This window comes from Cyanistes caeruleus, chromosome 11 (genome assembly GCF_971803275.1).
Source record: "Cyanistes caeruleus chromosome 11, bCyaCae1.hap1.1, whole genome shotgun sequence".
Classification (NCBI taxonomy): Eukaryota; Metazoa; Chordata; class Aves; order Passeriformes; family Paridae; genus Cyanistes; species Cyanistes caeruleus.
In genome coordinates this window covers 2,780,734-2,802,197 of record NC_141711.1, presented here as the reverse complement: position 1 = coordinate 2,802,197, position 21,464 = coordinate 2,780,734, and the positions used below count along the sequence as shown (strand labels likewise).

Below are 21,464 nucleotides of genomic sequence, written 5' to 3'. Positions count from 1 at the left end.
AGAACAAGTGAGCTGGAATTTAGGGCTGTGTCTGAGGGAAAAGTGCCCCTCTGGATCTCACAGGAGGCAAGAACCAAGGTCTGGATGCTGGTGATGGAGGATGGTTGTGCTACAAAGCAGCAAAAGAATGTTATTCCACTATTTGGGGAGAAATACATCAAGAAAAGGACCATGTGTTAAAGGAATTGGATTTAGCAGCAATTTTTTCTGTGTGGGTGAAAGGGTAAGGGAGTGTTTTGCTGTAGGGTGGCAGAACTGCAAAGAACAGAGATTTTCAGTCTTTAAATACCTAATTAATATCACTGATTCTTCGCCTTGCTGCAAGCCAAGTGTCCTTTACTGATCATTTTTCTATGTAGAAAGAGTAAATATTGTGTTCCATGTGCTCAGGCAGGAGCTCTGACATGCAGAGCACAGGAGGGCACCCTCATCCTTGGGGACTGAGCTGGTGCTCAGCCCTGCTCCATTGCTGGGCCTACATTTAAAAATATCCTTTTGGTATTAATCTCTCCAGACTCCCATCATACATCATCTCATTGAGAAGTGTAACATAAGGAATTAGCTTAATTAGTGTTTAGAGATTGTTAATTTGTGACTGTTTCTGTGGAGGAGGTTGTCCAGTTCCCTGCTGAGTTGTCCAAATTAGTGACCTGCATGCACTGGATATTATTTACTTGTTTTACAGCAAGATACGGGACCAGATCTCTCTCATTCCTCTTCCTTGGGTTTGGATGAATCATCAGATTTCTCAGTTGGGTTGGGTTTTTTTGATGACTCAATTGGGTTGGGTATTTTTGTCTCCAATCCGCCACTTTCACCCATCTGCAATCCACTGAAAAGATGGATAAAAGTATTTCCAGGCTTTTATTTCACCAGGAAGTTGCAGAGAAGCAGCAGCTTGGTGACGTAGCAAAGGCAGGTGCACACTGACTTCTGCTAGAAAATTCAGAATAATCAGAAATAATTTACTGTTTGGAAATGTAATTGATATAAAAATGTGCCATATTTCATAAATTGGTGCAGGATCTTCTGGTGAGTCCTGAGATCCTCCTGGAAGGAACCTGGTTTTCTCTGTCATTTTCAGGGTGGAAAATTGAAGATGTAGAAATATTTCATGATGATCTAAGAGAAATTGCGTGAGAGGCTTTCATAGCCTAGGATGGACTGGTTGGAAGTGATCTTATTTGGGTGTTAATTATTTACACACTAATTACTCTGAGTTTCACAGTACTTTCTGTAATTTGGCTGCATAAAGTTTATTGATAAACTGTTTTTAACAGAACCCCACCAGAAAATGAAGGCAGGTGGAGGGAATAGGATGCCTTTGGAAAAGTTTCAGATAGCTCTGCGAGTCAGAGACAGAACTGAGCAGAGTTGAGGAATTAATTTTAAAAAATATTATTTAAATTATCATTTGCTCAGCTGTAACAGAAGATAGAATTTACGTCTTTCTTGGCCAAGTTCAGCTGACTCCCTTTAAAAGAGGAGTTAATTGAGATAGGGCAGAAGGACAAACTCAGATATTTTAGGATCACCCTTTGCAAGTGCCACATACAGGAAAATCTGGTGCTAAACGCTGTTCCCCTGATAAATGTGGTTCTGCTGCCATCTGATCCGTATTCCCAGCTCCGGGATGTATCACCCTGCAAATTGCAAAACTCGGGATTAAGAAATGCACCTTGAGAATGTGCCAGCCCAGCTCCTTAAAAGGCTCCCAGAAAAGATGAGTCACTGCTTAAATGGCCACTCGGTGCATCTGCAGAGCATTTCAGGTTAAATCCCCTGCAGCGGTCAGGATTCCTTGGGGAAGCTGCTCCGGGGGGCAGAGGCAGCGGAAATCCTGGAGGAAAGGAGGTGGCATCAACCCAGGAGGAGCATGAGGGGACAAGAGAGGTCCCAAAGCCATCCAGAGCAGTGAGGAGGAGGAGGAGGAGGAGAAGCACAGAGGCTGCCCCAGGAAGGTCTGGAATTTCTGAACTGGTCTGGGGGTCTCGTGGCTGGTTGGTGTCACCAGGAAGGGGCAGATGTGAGATCCTGTTCTGGTTCATGGTGTGCAGGGCAGGGTTTGGGAGCTGTGGCGGTGTCAGAGCACTTTGGGGAGATGTTTGGGATGTGTCCCCTCAAGACTGAGTTGGAGTTTTGTGGTTTTGTCTGTATCCCCACCTTCTCTTGGTCTCTTTGTAGTTGTGTAGCTCAGAGCCTTGGTTATTGCACATCCCTGTGTAAGATCAGGATTTTTGTCTATATAGGCAGGATTTCTGAATCCCAGTCTTAGCCCAGATGTTTTGTGGGTTTTGTTGTTGTTGTTATTAATTTCTTTTTCTTCTACCTCCTAACAAACCCTGCTTTCTCAATCTCTCAGCTGTGCCCAATGTCTCGGCAGAGCTGATGGGCAGAGCTGAAACATCTGAGTTTATTCTCAAGTGCCTGCTGCTTTCTGCTTCTTAAAACACATCTAAAACAACCTTTACTGGAACAATTCCTTTTGCCTTTTCTGTCTTCTGGGTCAGAGAGGAGCGAGATTTTTAGCCAGGTGTTTGCTACCCAGACGCACTGGCTTTCCTTTGCTGAGTGTGTTTCTGACACATCTGAGCTTTGAAAAACTCAGATTCAGGTGCTTTGTGGGGACCTTTCAAGAAAATCAGATTCTCTTCAGCACTGCTTGGATGTTTGGAGTGTCCCACACAAGCCTGGGAACGCAGATCATTCCCAGCTGGCAGGAGGAGGTGCAGTCCCCAGGGCTGTGCAGGCGCTCCCGGTTAATGAGCTCCAGCTTTGGCTCCTCTGGGATGTGCCAGGTTTTGCCTGGCAGATTTTTTGGCTCCTTCTGAGGGAAAGCAGCTTCTTTCTGTCTTTGTAATAAATGGGGACAGCTGCACATCGAGTGCCCTTCCAGATTCTGAAGATTTATCCAAACCTTGCTGGAGTTCCTTGCAATTCCTTCTGGAGGTGAGAGTCAGATTCTGCTGGGATCTCTTGCTAACTTTGATGTTACCTTAGTGGTGATTCTGCCTTAGGCTCTATATGGACACTAAGAAAATATCAGTTATTTCTTTCAGACAGAGATCCTTGCAGGGATAAAAGTTTCTGATTTTCATCAGGAAAAAAATAGCGATAGGACAAAGGGAAATGCTTTGGACTGGAAGAGGAGAGGGTTGATGGGGCACTGGGCAGGAATTGTTCCCTGGGAGGGTGGGGAGGGCCTGGCACAGGTGCCCAGAGCAGCTGGGGCTGCCCCTGGATCCCTGGAAGTGCCCAAGGCCAGGTTTGGAGCACCTGGGACAGTGGGAGGTGTCCCTGCCATGGCTGGGGGACACTGGATGGGATTTAAGGTCCTCCCAGCCCAAACCCTTCCAGGATTCTGTGCCAATTTAACAGGACTCTGTCCTAGTTTTACTTCATGAAAGCTCAGACTAAACATAAATAATATATATATGTGTTTTCATATTTTCTACATCCTTTTTTATATGCTGTTGATTTCTGTTTCTTCTCCAGTGTTATTTTTTTGTCTCCTTTTTACTTGTTTTTTGTTTCCCTTTCTCTTTTTTTCTCCCTTTTCACTGTAAGTTGCAGGTTTCCCTCATCTGTGAGACACACACCAGAATTTTCAATTCATTTACTCTTCTCCTTTGACAGCTGCATTTTTTTGCCACTCCATGTTATTACCAAGTTTTGTTCTTCCTCCAGGCTTTGCTCCACCAGAACTTCCCAGCCCATCCAGAGCATCTCTGCTTTATAATTACTTTACATTTCTTTATGGCTTCTCTTTAGGCAGGGGAATTGCATAAGTTAATGTGAATAATAATAATCAGTTTGGATCTGTCACTGCACGACTGATGATGAATAATGCAGACTCTGCTCTGCTGCTGGATGCAGTTGTTGGGGATTTTTGCCTTTTTCTCCTCATCACCTGCCTTGAAGTATTGTGACATTGGATGACACAGATAAACCTGGGTTCTGTAATTAAGGTTTATTTTAATGATCCTGGAAAATACTCAGTTTTGCGTGTTCTCGTGGTTCAAATGTGGTTTAATCATTCCTCCAGTTTTCCTTTCTGCTCTGCTGAAATTTCTCCAAAGGAATAACAGGATAAATTTTCTCCACAGGAATATCAGTGGGATAAAGCTTCAGAATGCCCCACACACGTTAAGGTTTTCATATTAATGACAATAATTTTGTGCATTAGATCAATTAATTTTTCCCATCTATCTGTGGAAGGCCTGGCAAACACCACTGAGGTGGGAATTTCAGCGCCTATGAATTTGACTTTTCTAATAGAATTCACCTTATTTTCCATGAGCATTGGGGTGATTGGGATTTTTTCCATTCTTATTTCAGTAAAAGAAGCTTTAAGTCTCCCTGTACAGGCTTTTGCAGCTGCAGAAAAATGAAATTTGATGAAAGCAGTGACTGAAACCATGGGTTCCTCACCCCCTCCCTGCACACTCTGCCCAGAATCCATGGAATCTGTACAGGAAAAGCTCTGCTTGGGCAGGGTCTCATTTCCCCCCTCAGTTTGCCAGCAGAGCTGCTGGTTGCTGGGCTAAAGAAAAGTCATTTATGAGTGGTGGGTGAGGAATTTGTGAATATTCAGCTCATCTGTCTGAGCTGACACCGAGCTCTGAGAGCCCTGTCCATTACTGTCCAAACAGATATTTTCAGATTGGATTTGATCCCCTTCAGGCACCGAAACTTAAGAATTTAACGGGGATTTTTAAATTTTTTTTTTTCCTCCCATCCCCTCCCTCTTTTTTCCCCCCTGTGGCTGTTTAATATTAAAATGCTGCATCTGGTGGTAGGGAAGTCAGCAGGGATGCTCCAGCTCCGAGGGAATGTTAATTATCAGCAGTGCAGGTTCCCAAACCCCTCTCAGGAGCAGCGCCCAGGATGGGCTGAGGCTGCCTGGATTTGCTCTGGCAGGATGGAGAGCTCAGCCTCTCGTTCAGAGCTGATTCCTGGAAAAGGAGGGTGTGGGAATCCAGCTCCTTCCCAGAAGAGAAGCCTGGAAGGATGTTCCTGCTACTCCAGAAAGGGGATTTTACGCTGTCTTAGATTGGAAATAAATCTGAATATATCTTTGGTTTAGCCAGCATTCTCGGAGTGTTTGGGAGCAGGAATGGTGAATTTCCAGCTGTAGTTTTTTTCCTCACTTGCAGCTGAAAAGGCTGTGGAAAAGGACCAGGGAAAAAAAAAAAAAATAAATTGTCTGTTTGTTGATTCTTCCTATAGGAGAATCATTTGAAATTTAGCAACTCAACTTCCCAAAGTCACAATTCTCACTCAGGGATGATGTGTGTTGCACCAAAACCACCTTGGTGTTCCCAGAACATAATGAACTCAAAATGTATTTATTGACTGTATGGCTTGAATTCAAAGATCTTTAAATGAGAAAGAAAGAAAGTCAGAAAGAAAGAAAAGCCAATTTTCCCAGCAGAAACATTTATAGTGGGAAGAAATAGTTTGAAAAATTTAATTTTTCAGCCTGAGGCCAAACAGAGCAATCACATATAGGATGAATCAGATGGGTTCCATGTACAGAATGCTGGGAAATCTGCTTTGAAGCATTAATCAACACTTGCATGTTATGATTTTTAGCTTTGTAATTACAATCATGCAGTATTTACCAAGTGTGAATACTTACATTGCAGGGATTTGTTATCAAATTGGACGTGGGGCTTAATTTAGATTAAATTCAGGAACTCTGTGTCTGGAAACCACTCAGTACTTTGTGCCTTGTAGGCAAAAAGTGCAGAGGAAGAACGTGAGAAGGAGGAGAGGAAATAAATAAACACCCTGCAGAGACAACAATACACTGATTTTTCTCTTTTAATTAACAAGAAAGGTTCAGGTATGAGAATAGAAACAAATCAGCTTGATGTAAATTCATTGCAAATCAGAGATGCACTGCAGATACCAAAAGATTAAATACTCCAAGCAGAGTCCTGTGGAAGCTGGGTTTAGGAACTGATTATTGTGAGGCTCAGCCTAAGTAATAAGCATGAAATATTAATTAGGCTCCTGGTATCTCATGAAATAAAGGTGCTTTAGCATTAAGAAATGAAATTGAACCAGACTTAGAAGAAACATTTCAAAGTATTTTGTGCAGTAGGCCAAGGCAAATATTGACTCCCTGGTCCACTAATGCAAATAAATTAAATTATTAGGGATTAGTGGCCAGTTGAAACTGGAGAGAGCCCAAAGCAGGAAGATTTAACCTTTTCCCTGCTCATCCCTGACACTTGGGATAAGCAGCACTCGTGTCTCCTGCACTGGAGCACTGCTGCTCCCCAGGGAAGTCTTTGGTCAAATTAGTCCCTAATCTTAGTTAATGTGCTCTCCAGAGGCTGCTGTGCCAAGGAGCTGCTCTGACAAGGAACAGTGTGTGCAAAGAGATCTGCCCTGCTAGGGCTGGATGTGGGGAACGATGGAGTTCCAGCAGGAAAGCTGAACCCTGACTGGTGAAATTGTTCTCTGAACCCCAGCCCTGTCCCCAGGCCTGGCTGTCCTGCAGTGCCACGTTCTCCAGGGAAGGATGGGGTTTGCTGTCAGGGTCCTGGTGGAATGAGAGAGGGAAAAACACCAAAGGAGTGAGGAATAGGAAGGGTTTTGACTCCCTGGGAGAGGAATCAGAGGGGAGTGAGTGCTGCCCTGCTTATTATTATCATGCATTATATGAATACACATTAATATATATGTATATTTTATCTACAGGTACACATACATAGTATTTAGAATGATAACAGTGTAGCTATTTCAGCAAAAATTACTCCTGACACCAATACCCTTCACATGTCCTCTTGTTGTCCATGCTCCTTTCAGTTGCAAAATCCAAATTTTTATGATCTTGGTGGTATTTTCCAACCCAATGATTCCATAATTCTATAGATGTGGCACTTAGGGGATGCTTTAGTGTGGAGTTGGCATTGGGGGGTTAATGGTTAGACCTGATGGTCTTAGAGGTCTTTTCCAACCCAAAGGATTTCATGGTTCTGCGATGTGTAAAATGTATGCAAGCAGTTCCCACTCTTATTTACAGCATTCCCTCTTCCAGCGATGCTTTGGGTGTTGTGAGCAGGGGCAGGAGGGTTTCCCAGAGCTTTCCCTGCATTCAGGGGTGCTCAGCATCAGTGCTGCCAGTGTGGCTTTATCCTTCCTGTTACACCTCTTCCAGGAGGAAGATTCAAGAATCCTTTTGCTTGTAATTAAGAGCCTGAATTTCCTGGCAAATTTGGAACTAATGTACCTCAAAAGAAGGCTTAAATAATACTTAAAAGCTATGATTTAATGTACAGTTATTAGAATAGACCTGTGTATCCTTGACACTTCCAGGGATTGCATTCATTGCACACAGGTCCCATCCTGAGAATGGTATGAACACAAGCAGGAGTCCAAAAGATGGGAGAAGGTGCATCATGACACAGAAAAGTTAGTAAGACTATGTCTGTCAAAGCTGGAATTTGAATTTCTGCCTCCTGTCCAAGACCATCTCCTTGATTAAAGACACCACAGTGATTTGGGAAAGGGAAGGGCTGCAGTGACAGGTCAGATTTGAGATTTGTAACCCACATCATCCTGCCCTGAGCTCTTGTTCTGCCTTCACAAACTCTTCCCAGAGAAATGCTGGTTTGTGGCTGAGGCTGCCAGAGTCCAAGCCCAGGCTGCCACGACCCTCAGCTGCCTCCTCCTGCCTTGGTTTTGGCCCTGCAGTTTTCCTCCTGCACCACAGATATCATTAAGAACCCCTGGCCCAATTCCTTGTTTCATTATGGATGACAAAAATAAAACATTAATAGGTTTTTTTAATATGAGCTGGGAGTTAAATATTCATTATTTCTTATTACTTCAATGTCACTAAGCCTTTGATGTGCTGAAACTCCAAAACTCTTCTCCCTGCTCTCCACTTGTACCCTTTTAGCTCCTGAGCGTGAAGGGCGCCCGGGCTCTGCTTGCGGCTCCTTCCCTGGCTCAGCACTCCTGATGTCACTGCTGGATGGGATCTGGGATGAATCCTGAGCAGTGCCTGGCTCCTGCCTGAGCTCTGGCCCTGGGCTCACTGCTCCCTACAGCCAGGCCACTTGTCTGTCACTGTGTCAGTGTCATTGTCACAGGACGTGGTGTGGCTTGGGAGGGACCTCAGAGCCCACCCAGTGCCACCCCTGCCACCTCCCACTGTCCCAGGCTGCTCCAGCCCCAGTGCCCTGTGTTTAAAATTCATGGAATATTGGGGAATGGCTGTGTTAGGAGGGAAGAGAGAGGCTCTGGGCCAGCCCTGGGCACTGAGGGTGGCAGGAGGGAGCAGGGATGTCATGTCCATAAAGATGAGAGGGATGGCTTTGCATTTTATTTCTTAGAGCTATTTCTATCCTCTCTTTCACCTTCAGATCCCCGTTGTGTGTCTGGATTGCTGTTTTACTCCTTTGTAATCCCAAATCAGCTTTTGTGCCACTTGCCATCCTGAATTTTTCCTTTCAGATTTAATAATTTTGTGCTGTGATGTCCTCACAGAATTATTTGGGTTGTGAGGCACCTAAAGATCATCTGTTTCCCCCCTCTGCCATGGCAGGGACACCTCCCACTGTCCCAGGCTGCTCCAAGCCCTGTCCAACCTGGTCTTGGGCATTTCCAGGGATCCAGGGACAGCCACAGCTGCTCTGGGCACCCTCAGAGCCTCCCCACCCTCGGAGTAAAGAATATTTTCCTTATATCTAATCTAGCCCTGCTCTTTCTCAGTTTGAATCCATCCCCCTTGTGCTGGCTCCACGTGTTCTTGCAAATAATCCCATTTATTTCTAAGTGAACATGTTCAAATGTTGGCTGCCTGCTGTCCTTTAATGCCAAATATTTTCCAGAAAAATGGCACTTGAATGCCATAGGCATTTCTGTGGCAGTTTCCTCAGCATAGGAGCAGAATCTCTATAAATGTGTGTGAAATATTTGTGTCTTACCCTTCCTCAGAGCTTGGTTCACCCCAAGGTACCACAATTACCAGCTGTGTAACTCCCTGAGGCTGTGGTCTTGGTTCTGCTGGGGGAAATACGCAGCAATTTGAAAATCAGTATTGAAAAGAGGTTTTTTAAGACAGGGAAAAGGTGTAAAAGTTGGTTTTATTTATTAAGTATAACCATGAATTATGATTATTGTATATGTTGGCCTGTTATTATAGATCCTTGTCACAGAAGTTGCATCCTACAGGTCTGGGCATTTTCAGTCTCAAAGTTCCTCACAGGCAGATTAAAGAGAATTCTTTGTCAGAGACGTGATCTCCCCTGAAAGAAGCTGCACATTCTGCTTTCTGTGTGATTAAACATTTTGCAAAATCATTTAATTTAAAGTTTAGTTTGGAAGCAAACTGTTGGGTTTGTGCACAGGCAGGTCTGCAGTGCAGGCCTGGGGAGGGGATTCTCTGGTGGATTGGAGTTTGGCTGTGAGTAGTAAAAAATAAAATAAAAATAGAGGTTGAACAAGTGATAGAATGAAAAATATTTTCATTTCATAGGAAAAAAATTTCCACAAAAGTCCAAATTTTGGACACAAATGCTGATTTCTCACTCCTGGGTGGTCTCAGGACATAGCACCAATCCTAGGGACAAACTCCAGCCCTTGATGAAAAAATAATACAATCAATTAATAGATAATCAAGTGTTAATAATTGAAATGAACTTGGCAATGAGTGTTTTAATATTTAAACATTATTCTGATAGATGAAAATGAATTACAGTATTACCTGACTGTCTGGAGGGATGCTGGGGAGAAATTCAAGTCTGTTCCTTAACACAATGGATCTGCAACCCTCTGGATCATCAGCTGATGTTTTGTGGTTCAGGAGAGGTTCAAAATATATTTCCAATGTGCTATCTCCATTTTTACAAGCATTCAGGGAAAAGAGCATCAATCTCTGCAATGAAATACATTTGAAAGGAGTTGGGGTTTGCTTTTGGTGGCTTTGTTTGTTTGTTTTGTTTTGGGGTTTTAATTTGGTTTTTTTGGTGGAGTTTTTTGGTTGGTTGTTTTTTAGTTTGTTTTGATTGTTTTGTTTTGAGGTTTTGTTTATTTAGTTTTTTTTTGGTGGAGTTTGTTGTTGTTTGGAGTTTTTTAGGGGATTTTTTTGAGTATTCAGAGGATGTTGCTTTTATATTGCTGCTGCAGGTGACAGGGCAGCATCAGAGCCCATCCTTGGCTGTGACCCCAGGAGATTTTGGGGTGCCTGGGCCACGCTCCAGCTCTGCTGGGCCAGTCCCAGCTGCCTCTGGTGCTGATCCAGGGCAATGCATGGAATATTTTCCCAGCTGCTCTGAGAGTGTCAGGATGAGCCAGGCTGGCTGTGACACCTGAAAGGAAAGAAAAGCAAGCCTGCATGAAGTGGCTCCTTCAGGAGTAGCTGAAAGATGAATTCATAAAGTGATGAATCTTGATTATTCCAGTTATTTTTCCAAAGGTTCTTCAGCACATTTTAATTTGAAATTTAGTTTTCTTGCAGTATTTAAGTTCTATAAATTGCTTCAACTAACACTGCAAAAAAGCTGGAGGATTGTAATTTTGTTATGTATTTTATTCATCAAACCTGAATGCAGGTGTTAGAATTCCTCACTGGACTGGATTTTTTGCTAAAGGCAATGAACAACTTTGGAAAATTCAATAGGTACCAGGTCACCAGAGGAAGCAGAGCATAAACTACACAGAATTATCTTGGAATAAGGAGTAAAGAAGGAAGTATCTTGATCTTAGATTCTGGATTTATACATGTATTTTTCTGGATAATTTTAACCTCATAAATTCATAGCAATTAATTTATTTCAGTCTTGAAACTCAAAGGGTTTCCAACTCCTTAGGAAAACCTGATTCTGTTGTTCTCATCGCCTTTCCCAGTTCACCTTTCAGCTCTAAATGCAAAAATTTATTGGCAGCAATTTGGATTCCAGTAGCTGGTGCTTTATTCAGTGGCTCTGCAAGAAGGGCTGGGGTAAAAATTTGGACTCAGGAGAGAATCCAGAGGTTTTTATCCACCTCATGGAAAGGAGCACTGCACTCCTTCTTGGAGAGCTGCTCTTGAAGACATTTATAAGAAAAAGTGGTTCAAATAGTCTGGAAATGAGGAGTGTGGCAAAGGGGGAAGGGATCTGAATCTCTAGAAAAAATTCTTGATGAAATAGCACCCAGTTTTGTGTTCCTTGTTTTCTCTCTGTTTTAATTTTGTTTTAATTTGTGTTTTTTTTGGTCGTGGGGATGTGTGGTAATGGAGCTGAGTGTTTGACAGACAATGAACCGTGTAATGACAGTGATTAACATCCACTAAAGGTAATTCAGGTGGGAAAAAGCTCAGCAAATCTAATAAATGCTTCCACAGGAGGATCTGCCTCTTGAGGGGAAATACACAAACCACAAAAAGAAAACCCAAAACCCATTCTGGGATTTTCAAATTACTTCCAGAGACTGGACTCACAGATCCCTGATGGTATTCATGTGAGCAGAGCATCCAAACCCCTGGAAATATTGGTCCCCATCATGTCAGGTGCCTGGAGGAGTCGGTGTCCTGCAGGGATTGGGGACTTTGTGTCCTGCTTTCAGCCTGCTGAGTGCAGGTTTTAAATGAGCTGTGCTGAGAACAGCCCTGAAACCGAGTGAAACAGAAATTAGGGAATGTTTCCTGCGCTCTGCAGAAGGCAGAGCTGGGCTGGGGGGCTGGATGGATGTTCAGACAGCTTTCAGCAGGACTGCTCCTCTGCTGGCTTGCACAAAGTCACCTCTGATTGTCTGCTCAGGGCATGTCATCTGTCACAGCTGCTCTGTCTGCTGGCCATCGATGTCCTTTTGGACAGATTTATGTCACACCCCATCCCTGCACCGTGACCAATAGCACAGGAAACAATGAAGGAAGCAGATGCACATTATTTCTTAATTATTATTACTTTATTGCCATCTATAAATAATTTCTCTATTTTCCCCCCTCCAAAGCCAGGTTCCTATTTGTTTTCTTTTTTCCTTTCCTTGTTGTTACTCTAATGGGCTGTCTCAGCTCCACAGCCATCAGAAATCTTGGCTTGATGAGGCTTCTATGAAACATTTAAAGATTTAAATTATAAACTCAGAGGGAGAAAACCAGTGATGCATGATTAGTTGAAAGTTTTAAACATAATGGTCGTATTTTTCATATGCACGTACAGAAATGGCTTATGTCAACTGTAATGTGATTTTTAATACATATTAATAGAGTCTGTTGCAGTGTGGATGGTTTGAACACCTTTTGGCAGATGGCTGTGGTATTAGAGAACGCACAGTATAAATTAATCATTTAGGGAAAGAAAACAATGCTGGAGTGCTAACATTGACTCTGCTCAGAGATGCAGTTCCAGCACATCTCTCCTGCAACCAGAAAGATTAGAAGCAGGATTAAATCTGCCAGGGAAATGAAATAAATGAACAGATAAATTCCTGTGTCAGAAGGGAGCTGGGTGTTGCTACAGCTTGTTCACATCCCCAGCTGTGTCTCTATCTCGTAGCTCCTGTCCCTTCAGAGGTGAGATGGTGCAAAGCCAGGGCTGGGGCTCATCCCTGGGAGGGTTGGAGAGGAGCAGCATCCCCCACATGGAGCCCCAAGGCTGTGAGGCTCAGGTGTGTTGGATGTGAGGGATGGAGCAGCTCTGCTGGCAGGAAAGGCTGAGAGAACTGGGATTGCTCAGTCTGGAGAAGGCTTTGGGATGACCTCATGGTGGCTTTTAGTGACTAAGTGTTCCCCAAGAGCGCTGGAAAAGGACTTCTGCAAGGGCCTGCAGGGACAGGACAGGAGGGAATGACTTCAGACTGAAAGGGAGCAGGTTTAGATGGGACATTAGGAAAAATGTCCCATGGGGAGGTCCTGGCACAGGTGCCCAGAGCATCTGGGGCTGCCCCTGGATCCATGGAAGTGTCCAAGACCAGGCTGGAGAGGGCTTGGAGCAGCCTGGGACAGTAGGAGGTGTCCCAGAGGGGACACTGTGATGGATTTGAAGGTCCTTCCCAACCCAAACCCTTCTGCGATTCTCTGTGGAAGGCAGTAACCACTGCCCTAAAACTGATGTAAGATGTGAAAGAAGTTGATGGCTGAGCATGGCCTCCTTTTTGTTTTGTGCTGTTCAGAAAACAGAATTAGCAGGTGATGAATCCACGAGTCCTGTAAGTGTATTCCACTTTCCAGGTAGTGGCCCAGACAAATGGCAGGGATTTTGTAGGAAATCACTTTAGCAAACGCTTAAAGGGCACTCATCTCTGAGCCAGAGTGCAGCAGCTGCTTGGGCAATTTATTGCTGTGCTCAAATTCCTAATCGAGGCGCTTGTTTGTAATCACTCTGCCTGGTAACCCTGGCTGGGGGAGTCCAGAAAGAGATAGTTAAAGCAATCTGCATTTTCTCCCTTGGAAATCTTCAGAGCCATTCTCATTCCTTGAGTTTCCAACAGGAGAGGCAGTAGCTTTTGGCTTCTGCTGGGTTGGGATGATTGTCAGGGCGCTTAATGAGCTTTGTGCAGAGCGAGCGCTTTCGGAACATATGTGTGCGGCAAGAGCCTCGCTGCTGCTGGCTGGGCACACTGCTCCACAGGCTGCCTGCCTCTCCTGAGCCTTGCAGCATTCCAGTGTTTCCAGACACCCGTTTGGAATTAGGGATGATCATCGAGCTCATCCCTTTGAATGTTGCTCCGTGGAGAAGCCAAAGCGGAAAGGAATTCTAGCGCGAATCACAAGGTGTGAGCAAATGCCTCTGTTTACTGGTTAGGGCTGTGTTTTCTCTGGAAAGGGAATTGTGCTCCAAAGCTTTGAAAAGGAGCTTTGTGTGGTGAGGTGGTGGCTGATGTGAGTGCACAATAACAGGCTGACAGGTTTGCACTGTGCTCTGACACGTCGTGTCAGGGCTGCTGGAGATGGAGCCGAGCTCTTTGCTGGAGATGCAGCAATTGCAGATCGAGTGATATGTAATTTACTGAGCTGCTTGTTAATTCTGTGAGCTGATGAAATCTCCTGGGCATATAATTACTACAAATGTTTACTTGACTCTACCACATAGCTTGACATTATACTCCACAAGTTTGTACCTCACTGAATTATGGCCTGGCTGTAAAACGCCACTATTAGGCAGCAAAATATTAAAGAAGTGCGGATGAGACTAAAGGCATTTTAAAAATGCTTTCTACGCCTTGGAATTACAGCCATTCATCCCATCTCCTGCTGGTTACACACTTTGTAATAGCTATTGTTTCCACGGCTGGGGTTTAATTTTCCTCAGCACGTTGGCAGCGCTGGTGATCTCAGTATCAATCCTCCCAGCAAGGCTGCGGGAGCTGCGGGGAGGCCAGCGGGGAGCAGCCTGACTGACAGATATTTCAAACCTTTTTGTGCTCCAGGATTAGTGAAACATTCCCAGGCAGACCTGCTGGAGGGGGTGAGAGGTGTGATCCTGGCTCTGTCACCTGCAGGGGAGCTGGGCTGGCTTTGGGGTCAGGTTGGTGCCGTTCCTCCCTGCAGGTGACACTTCAGCCCCTGTGAGCCTGGGACGGGGGAAGTGCCAGATTTCCAATGACTTTAGAGCCCCCCTCTCACTGTTCACGGCTGAATTGCTGCTCGGGGGCTTTTCAATGACCCAGGTCAGCCCCAGAGTGCAGGTGTGTGTTTGAGCTGAATATTTTGGGGTGTAGGGGTACCAGCAGGTGCTGGTGGGGCTCTGGGACATGTTCTGCAGCACCATTCCCATCTACACAGCAGTCCCGGGATCACTGAGCTTGGGAAAGCCCTCCAGGATCATCGAGTCCCAGCTGTGCCCCATCCCCACCCTGTCCCCAGCCCAGAGCACTCAGTGCCACCTCCAGGTGACACCTCCAGGGATGGGAACCCCAAACCTCCCTGGGCAGCCCCTGCCAGTGCTTCTCCACCAGGTCTAACACCAGAGGAGCCACACTTTGAACTGGTCTGGATGTTTTCTGGAGTCCTGGATTGTCCCTTTGGATAGGAAAAGTGGTGCTAGGGACAGCATCCAGCTCCTGGGATGGTTCCTCCTCACCTGCAGATTCCTTTCAGCAGCCCTGGAGCTGATTTTGCAGTGAGTGAGAGCCACTCCCAGACGCTTGGGATGCCCAAACTTGCCCTGGATCAGTATTTGTTGAAAACACTGATTTCTTTGAGTGTGAAAGTCGTGTATCCTTTATGCCCAACAAGCTTCTATGAGCCCATTTAAACATTAGCTAAGCTGAGAATGAAAACAACTTTCACTCTAATAAAGCCAAAGTTGCAAAATTAGAAATGCTGTTATTAAAAAAGAAAAGCAGACAAAATTAGGAAACAGAAGCTTCATGTGTTCCTGGATTAGGAGCTGCTGAAGGCGTTACCTCCAAAGGAGGAATTTGTCTTTGGTGAGTTCAGCCTGACAGAGCTTGGATTTTGGAGAGGTCTCTTGGGGTTGGAAGCCCACCTGGAGCTTTCACTCTTTATTTTTTAATCTTCTGGCTGCTCCATAATGTAAGAGGCATTTTAGAGCAGCTCTCAGGCCTCCCTGATTCCTGCACTGGTTCAAAGGATCCGTGTGTGTTGTCAGCTTGGATTTACCTGCCTGGTGCCCAGGAGAGTGCCAATGACCTTGGTTTGTGGTGAATGGATCTGAGGGAAGCAGAGGGAATGGGGATACAGCTGTGTTCTGTTCCTCTCAGGAAGCACAGCACTGCAGCTCTTTGGTGGTATTTATAAACACATAAATCACATTAATAAATCCCCCAAGAAAGATTTTCCTGAGACAGGTAACAGAGAGTGGCCCCAGCCCTGTTTTTCTTCACCAGTTGCTTCTGTTCCTGGAAAGGCAGTGAGGTGCTGTGGTGCATGAGCGGAATTTGACAGGTTTCCCATGGAAACAGAAGATCAGATTTTTGTTTCTTCTTTGTCAGTGAAGCTGATGTCAGTCAGGAGCATCTGTGCTGTCCTCAGAGGATACACCCTGGTGTAGGTTGGAGTAAGTGAGCGCTGAGTCCTCCTGTGCCCTTGTGCTGAATAGTTTGTACAGTCTTGTCTGCCTTAATGTATCTTATTTATATATATTTTTAAAAATTGCTTGGTGATATGATAGTAGTATTTTCTTTTTGAAATAAATTCCCGCTGTGGCTCCAGCCTGGGGAGTTCAGGCAGGTTTGAAATACTCTCAAATGCAGATTTTGCTGCTTTGCTGTCTGATCCCCCCAGAGTGCCACTGCCATCGCAGGGTCCCCAGCTCCCTGCTCGGGGCTTTGAGACCCAGACTCTCATTTCTTCCCCAGTGAGTTTCTGTTCCAGCCTCACAAATTCTCCCAAGTCCCTGTGCAGCCTCTCTCTGCACAGCACTGATCTTCTCTCAGCTGCATTCCCGGATTTTTCCAGCACCATCCCTCTCCCAGGATCTGTTCCCTTGCTCATGGATGTGGAACAGCAGCTGCTGTGAGGCTCAGCCTGGTGCTGCACTCGTTTGGTGCCTGCTCCCATTTCCTTCTGTGCTCCTCTTGCTGCCTCCTTTTTCCTGAAACCTCTCTCTCTCCATTTCTCATTCCACATCCTCTGTGCTGCTGCTTCTCAGCACTTTTATCCCTCCAGCCTCATGGAACCATGGAGTGGTTTTGGGTTGGAAGGGATCTTAAAGCTCATCCACCCCTGCCATGGCATGGACACCTCCCACTGTCCCAGGCTGCTCCAAGCCCTGTCCAGCCTGGCCTTGGGCACTGCCAGGGATCCAGGGACAGCCCCAGCTGCTCTGGGCACCTGTGCCAGGACCTGCCCACCCTCACAGGGAGCTCATCCCTTGCTACCTCCTCATTTCTGCATGGAGAGGGTCCCTGAGTGTCTGTACCAGCTGCTGAAACAGCTCTGCTCAAAAAGCATTGCAGTTCTTCTTTCCCTTTTCTACCTCCAGTGTCAAACTGGCTCAAATGAAGAGCTGGGTTTGGGTTTTTGTCTCACTAACTCGGCTCTGCTGTTTCCAGTATGGAAATAGGTGAGAATCTCAGTCACACCTGGACCAGGAAAAAATGAGTCAAGTCACATCTGCTTTATGAAGCATCAACTGGAGCTTTTCCCCAAGCAAGTCAAGCCTTTGCTGGCATTGGGTCAAGCCAGTTGTCTTTAATGCTGTTCCCAGGGTTACCTGCAGTGAGGGACAGAGGGAACAATGCTGTGCACACCAATGGCAGAATAAACCCAATGCTTCCCTGATCCTGGTTGGGAAATCCCATAAAGCATCCCAGAGGCATTGCTGGACCTGGCTGCTGACTAGGAAAAATTCTGAGAGGAATGTATGTGTAAGAAACCTGTTTGAAATCTGTATTTCTCAAGAATTCTCTCATTCACATCATGAAACTCACCCTGCCTCTATGTAAACCTGCTTACTATGGGTTGTGATATCATTTACCTGGTCTACTCCTCTGTAATTGGTGGGAGAGAAGGAAAAAGATCTCAAAAATCTCTTTATGAAGTGCTCTGCCGATTTACCATGCCATAAAAGAGATGTGCCATAGTTAGTACTAAGGTCTAATTATGCAAATGACATAATTTAATAATCATTATTAAATCCCAGCAAGCTTTATTTCTTTCCCTTATTGTTGATGGTTGTCCTTGATAGGAAAATGGCATGATGCCTATCATAAAAATTAATTTTTGTGGGGTTTTCACACCCTTGCAGAGGCTTGGAGTGCAGGAGGCCTCGCAGGCGAAGGCGGAGGCTGATTCCTCTTATCTTTGCAAGAACAAATGTTGTCCACAAGGAGAGCAGGGAGGGGAGAGAAAACTCCCACAGCAGCAAATATTTAATTAAAAAAGCTGCTTGGGCCAACTAGTTGTGGCAGCAGCTGCTTAAACAGAGATCTGTCCTCTAAATAACTTCAGCTAAATAAAGGGAGGAAAAGGAGAGTGGAAGGGAAAGCTCCAAGGGCTCGTGCTTTAATTGCAAAAGTGGGTTTCATTTTCACATTTTGGTGTCTTCAGTAGCCATAAGCTCCTTCTCTGCCTGTCTGGAGGAACAGGATGTCTCAGGCTCTGGGAGTTTTACAGAGAGGAGTGTCAGGAAAGGCAGTGCATCACCTGCTGCCTGTGTTGGAGGTGTACAAGGTCTCATGAGGAAGGCTTTTCTGCCACATAGAATAAAGCAGAGTTTAGTAGGTACAGAATTAGCTCTCTTCTAGCATCAAGGAACCTTTCAGTGGAGTTTAGTCAGGTTCCCTGACTAAAGGAGGAGTTGTGTGTCTCTACTGCAGCAGGGCTGGCCTCGTGCCCTCGTGCCAGGAGCTGCCCCAGCCATGGGGAGTTTTCTGTGTTTAATATCAGACTCCTGGTGAGCTCCCTTTGCACCTTCTGGTTCTGCCAAGCTGTCACCTGCACTTCTAAAGGGTTCATGCCAGTCATCTAACAGGAAATCTTATTTATAATAACCTGGTTCCATTTTTAGGGAGTACCTCCGAGCATCCCTCAGGCTCCCAGCTGCAGGCCAGTTCCATCACAAATGTGGTTTGACCGAGCAGTTGGGCTGGGCAGGATAAGGAATGGGAGGTGCCCCTGCATGGTCTGTGTCAGGAGAGCTCTTGGAAATGCTCAGATCCATAAAGAGTAAATCCACAAGTTCTTCCATGCTCTGGGGACATTTCCAGGCTCAGGGCTGCAGGGAAGTGTGAAGGAGCAGAGGTTGTCAGAGCTATTTGAGAGACAAGTGTATGCAGGGCTGACTGACTCCTCTCTGGGATATTTCAGGGGGTTTTCAGCCACTTTCTGGGTAGTCTTTATTAGGAACATAATTAGTTTTTGTGAGATAATGATTAGAGAGCATTGAGTTTATCCACGATGTGACACAAAATAGATTTAACCAACAGTACTGACAATTGCTTTATTTTTTTTAAGAAGAAGGCAGAGCAATGTCTGTGGTGCTGTAGAAGCTCTGGGTGAAGAAGTCTGTAATGCAGTTTTCATGCATGTGGCATGAAAAACACTCCTCCCACCGTGCAAAACATTGATTAGAGCAACACCTCTGCAGGGGGGCTGGGGAGAAAAAGCCACCCTTGTCCTGAAGAACTTGGTGTTGTGCACAGAATGAGCAGCAAAATCCTGCTTTTGCCTGTTTGACATTCAATGTGAAGCTTCCCCTTGCAGTTTTACATAACTTCAGCAGATTTTAATTGTTCAGGCAGAACTTTCCACTCCTGATATTTGCTTGCTGTACTTCTAATTTGATTTTATTTACTTTAATTTCCAGCAAGGTGGAGTGGAGTTTTTTTCCAAAGCTGGGGGACTATAATGGTGGGTTTGTGCTCAGTGTTCAGAAAGTCACATCATGGGGAGCGAGCAGCAGCCCCAGCTTTTGAAACAAAGATCTCATTTTAGGTGAGTGGATTTTGCTGTTGCCATGGAAAACAAAAACCAAAATAAAGGAAAAAGGAGGCATCTAAATTGCCCTCTAGTTACTGGGCACTTCTCTGGGTTGTTTCTAAACCTTCTTGTGTGGCCTTGGGGGATACTTCACCAACCCCTCACGAGCTGAGGGAATAGATTTAGTTTTGCCCAATTTCCTTCAAAACATTTTCCCCGGTAAACAGGTAAATCATATTTTTCCAAGCAGCTGTGTTTCTCTGAGGCTTTTAGGCTGTTTGAACAGTGTGTTTTGCTGCCTGTGTTGCTTCCTCATTGTTTTCTGCTCAGCCACCTAGCTGGAGTCAAATTGAATCTCTAAAGATCAACTGTGCCTTAAAATACAGCCAGGGCTTGAGCTGTGCCTGATGAAACATCTCCTGTGATCACCTGAAGGCACTGCAGTCACTGACAGCTGCTTCTCTGCATCCTGCCACTGCTGAAAGGGTGATGAATGTGGATCCCGAGGAGAGAGAAGCAGAATTACAGAGTCTCTTCCCTTTCTTTCACAGCTACAGTAGATATATTCAATATATTGTCAGCCAGCTGTCTTCGGCGTGGTTGATGGATGTTTTGATTTAGTGCCTTGGAAAAAAAAAAAAAAAAAGGTATTAATGGAGAAAAGCAACTGTTGCAGCTAGAAAATCATTGGGGTTTGGAGTGTTTTGAATGATGCTTTTCCCTTACAATGGTAAAACTACTGGAGCAAGTACAGAAAATTGCTGCTGTGCTCAGAAATAATCCTCGCCTTATCAACAACTTGATTTCCCTGAAAGATTTGCCAAAAAACATTTCCATAGCTATAGGAACAAAATGATGACCAGATAAATTGCAGCATTATTCTGTTTAGGAGAATGTCTCAGGCACTCCTGGTATGATTCTGAGCTCTTTCCTCCCTGGAGATCCTGACAAAAAATTTGTCCCATCTTCTTCATGAGTCTCTAAAAGTGAGCTCCTGAAAACTCAGGTGAAACACGAGTGTCTCCCCTGGGTGGGCTGGGCTGCACAATGTGGGCTTTTATTTAGGCTTATTGGGGGTTTTGTTGAGCTGGGAAGTTCTTCATGGAAAAAGGAAATTGTTGTAGATCCCAGGTGAAAACAGGGAAAGTAGGGAATGCAGAATTGGGATGAATTATCCATGCATCTCTAGTGCCATCCTGCTTGCTCAGGTGCTCAGATTCCTAATGCACAAACTGGGCCAAATCCTACAGTTATTGCCACAAATCAATTCCTGTGGTGGTACTGCCTTGGCAGACTGTCAGTCCCACTGGATCCTCCTGTAGAATCACACCAAGATTCCCCAGCTGAGAGATGCTGCTCCTGTCCAGGCAGGCACAGCAGGATTTCAGAGTGGTGTGGATGGTGTTTCACTTGAACCCTTAAACGCTTCCATGCAGCGTCTGTGTGAAATCACATTTCACTTGATTTTTAATTTTTTTTTTCCCCTAAGTAATCCCTTGTATCTCTGGCAATGTAGAAAATGTTGGAAGCTTAATGGCCTTGAGTTATTGGGAAAAGTGTGGGGAGATCCTCCACGAAGCTGCAAGAGCTAATCTGTGTTATTGCACAGGAGGAGAATCAGAGCCTGCTCGCTGTGAAACTCTCCGTGGTCACGAGTCACTGGCTGCAATTTAAATTAGGAACACGCAGTGTCCCAGTGACTTTCAATGCCATTGTGCTGAGATGCAGGGTAAAACTGAGAGAGGAGATTTGCTGCAGTTTTGGGGACAGTTTTTCTTGGGGTTTAAGATTTTGTGTGTGAAACCCACCAGGATTTTTCTCTCAAGGTCTTGGGAATACACTGTGCATCTCCTGAGTTCTTGAGGCAGAGAAGTTCTGTGAGTGTGTATTTTTCCTGGCACAGATGAAGCAGGGAGCTCAGATTCAGGGGTTTTGATATCTGACAGTATTGCCAGCGCTGTACATCGTGAGTGAGTTCACCTGCCTGGGATGCAGCAGGAAAAGATGATCCTTAATGGATGGAGTGGGAATAATAGCTGGTTTCTGCTGTTTATAGAGGCAATTCATTTGCAATTAAACCCCCTTTTCCCCCTGTTCGTGTTGTACCTCATTGCCAGCACAGGGAGCTCTCCAGCAA

The 21,464-nt window shown here is 45.1% G+C and overlaps 1 protein-coding gene across 19 annotated transcripts in view; it reads left to right on the top strand.

Annotated features, from left to right (window-relative positions):
- The window catches only part of CHL1 (cell adhesion molecule L1 like), a 122,688-nt gene that overhangs the window by 40,885 nt on the left and 60,339 nt on the right, over positions 1-21,464 (top strand). For 3 of the 19 annotated variants that reach the window (XM_086845221.1, XM_086845207.1, XM_023935101.2), the window contains exon 1: positions 2,463-2,949. The exons of 11 other annotated variants lie outside the window; for them this stretch is intronic. The gene's annotated coding sequence lies outside the window, so the exon portion shown is untranslated. Of the gene's footprint in view, positions 1-1,730; positions 1,962-2,462; positions 2,950-19,027; positions 19,343-21,464 lie in introns of those variants that run through there. 5 more of the 19 variants (XR_015274783.1, XM_086845216.1, XM_086845220.1 and 2 more) reach the window with 3 other exon arrangements.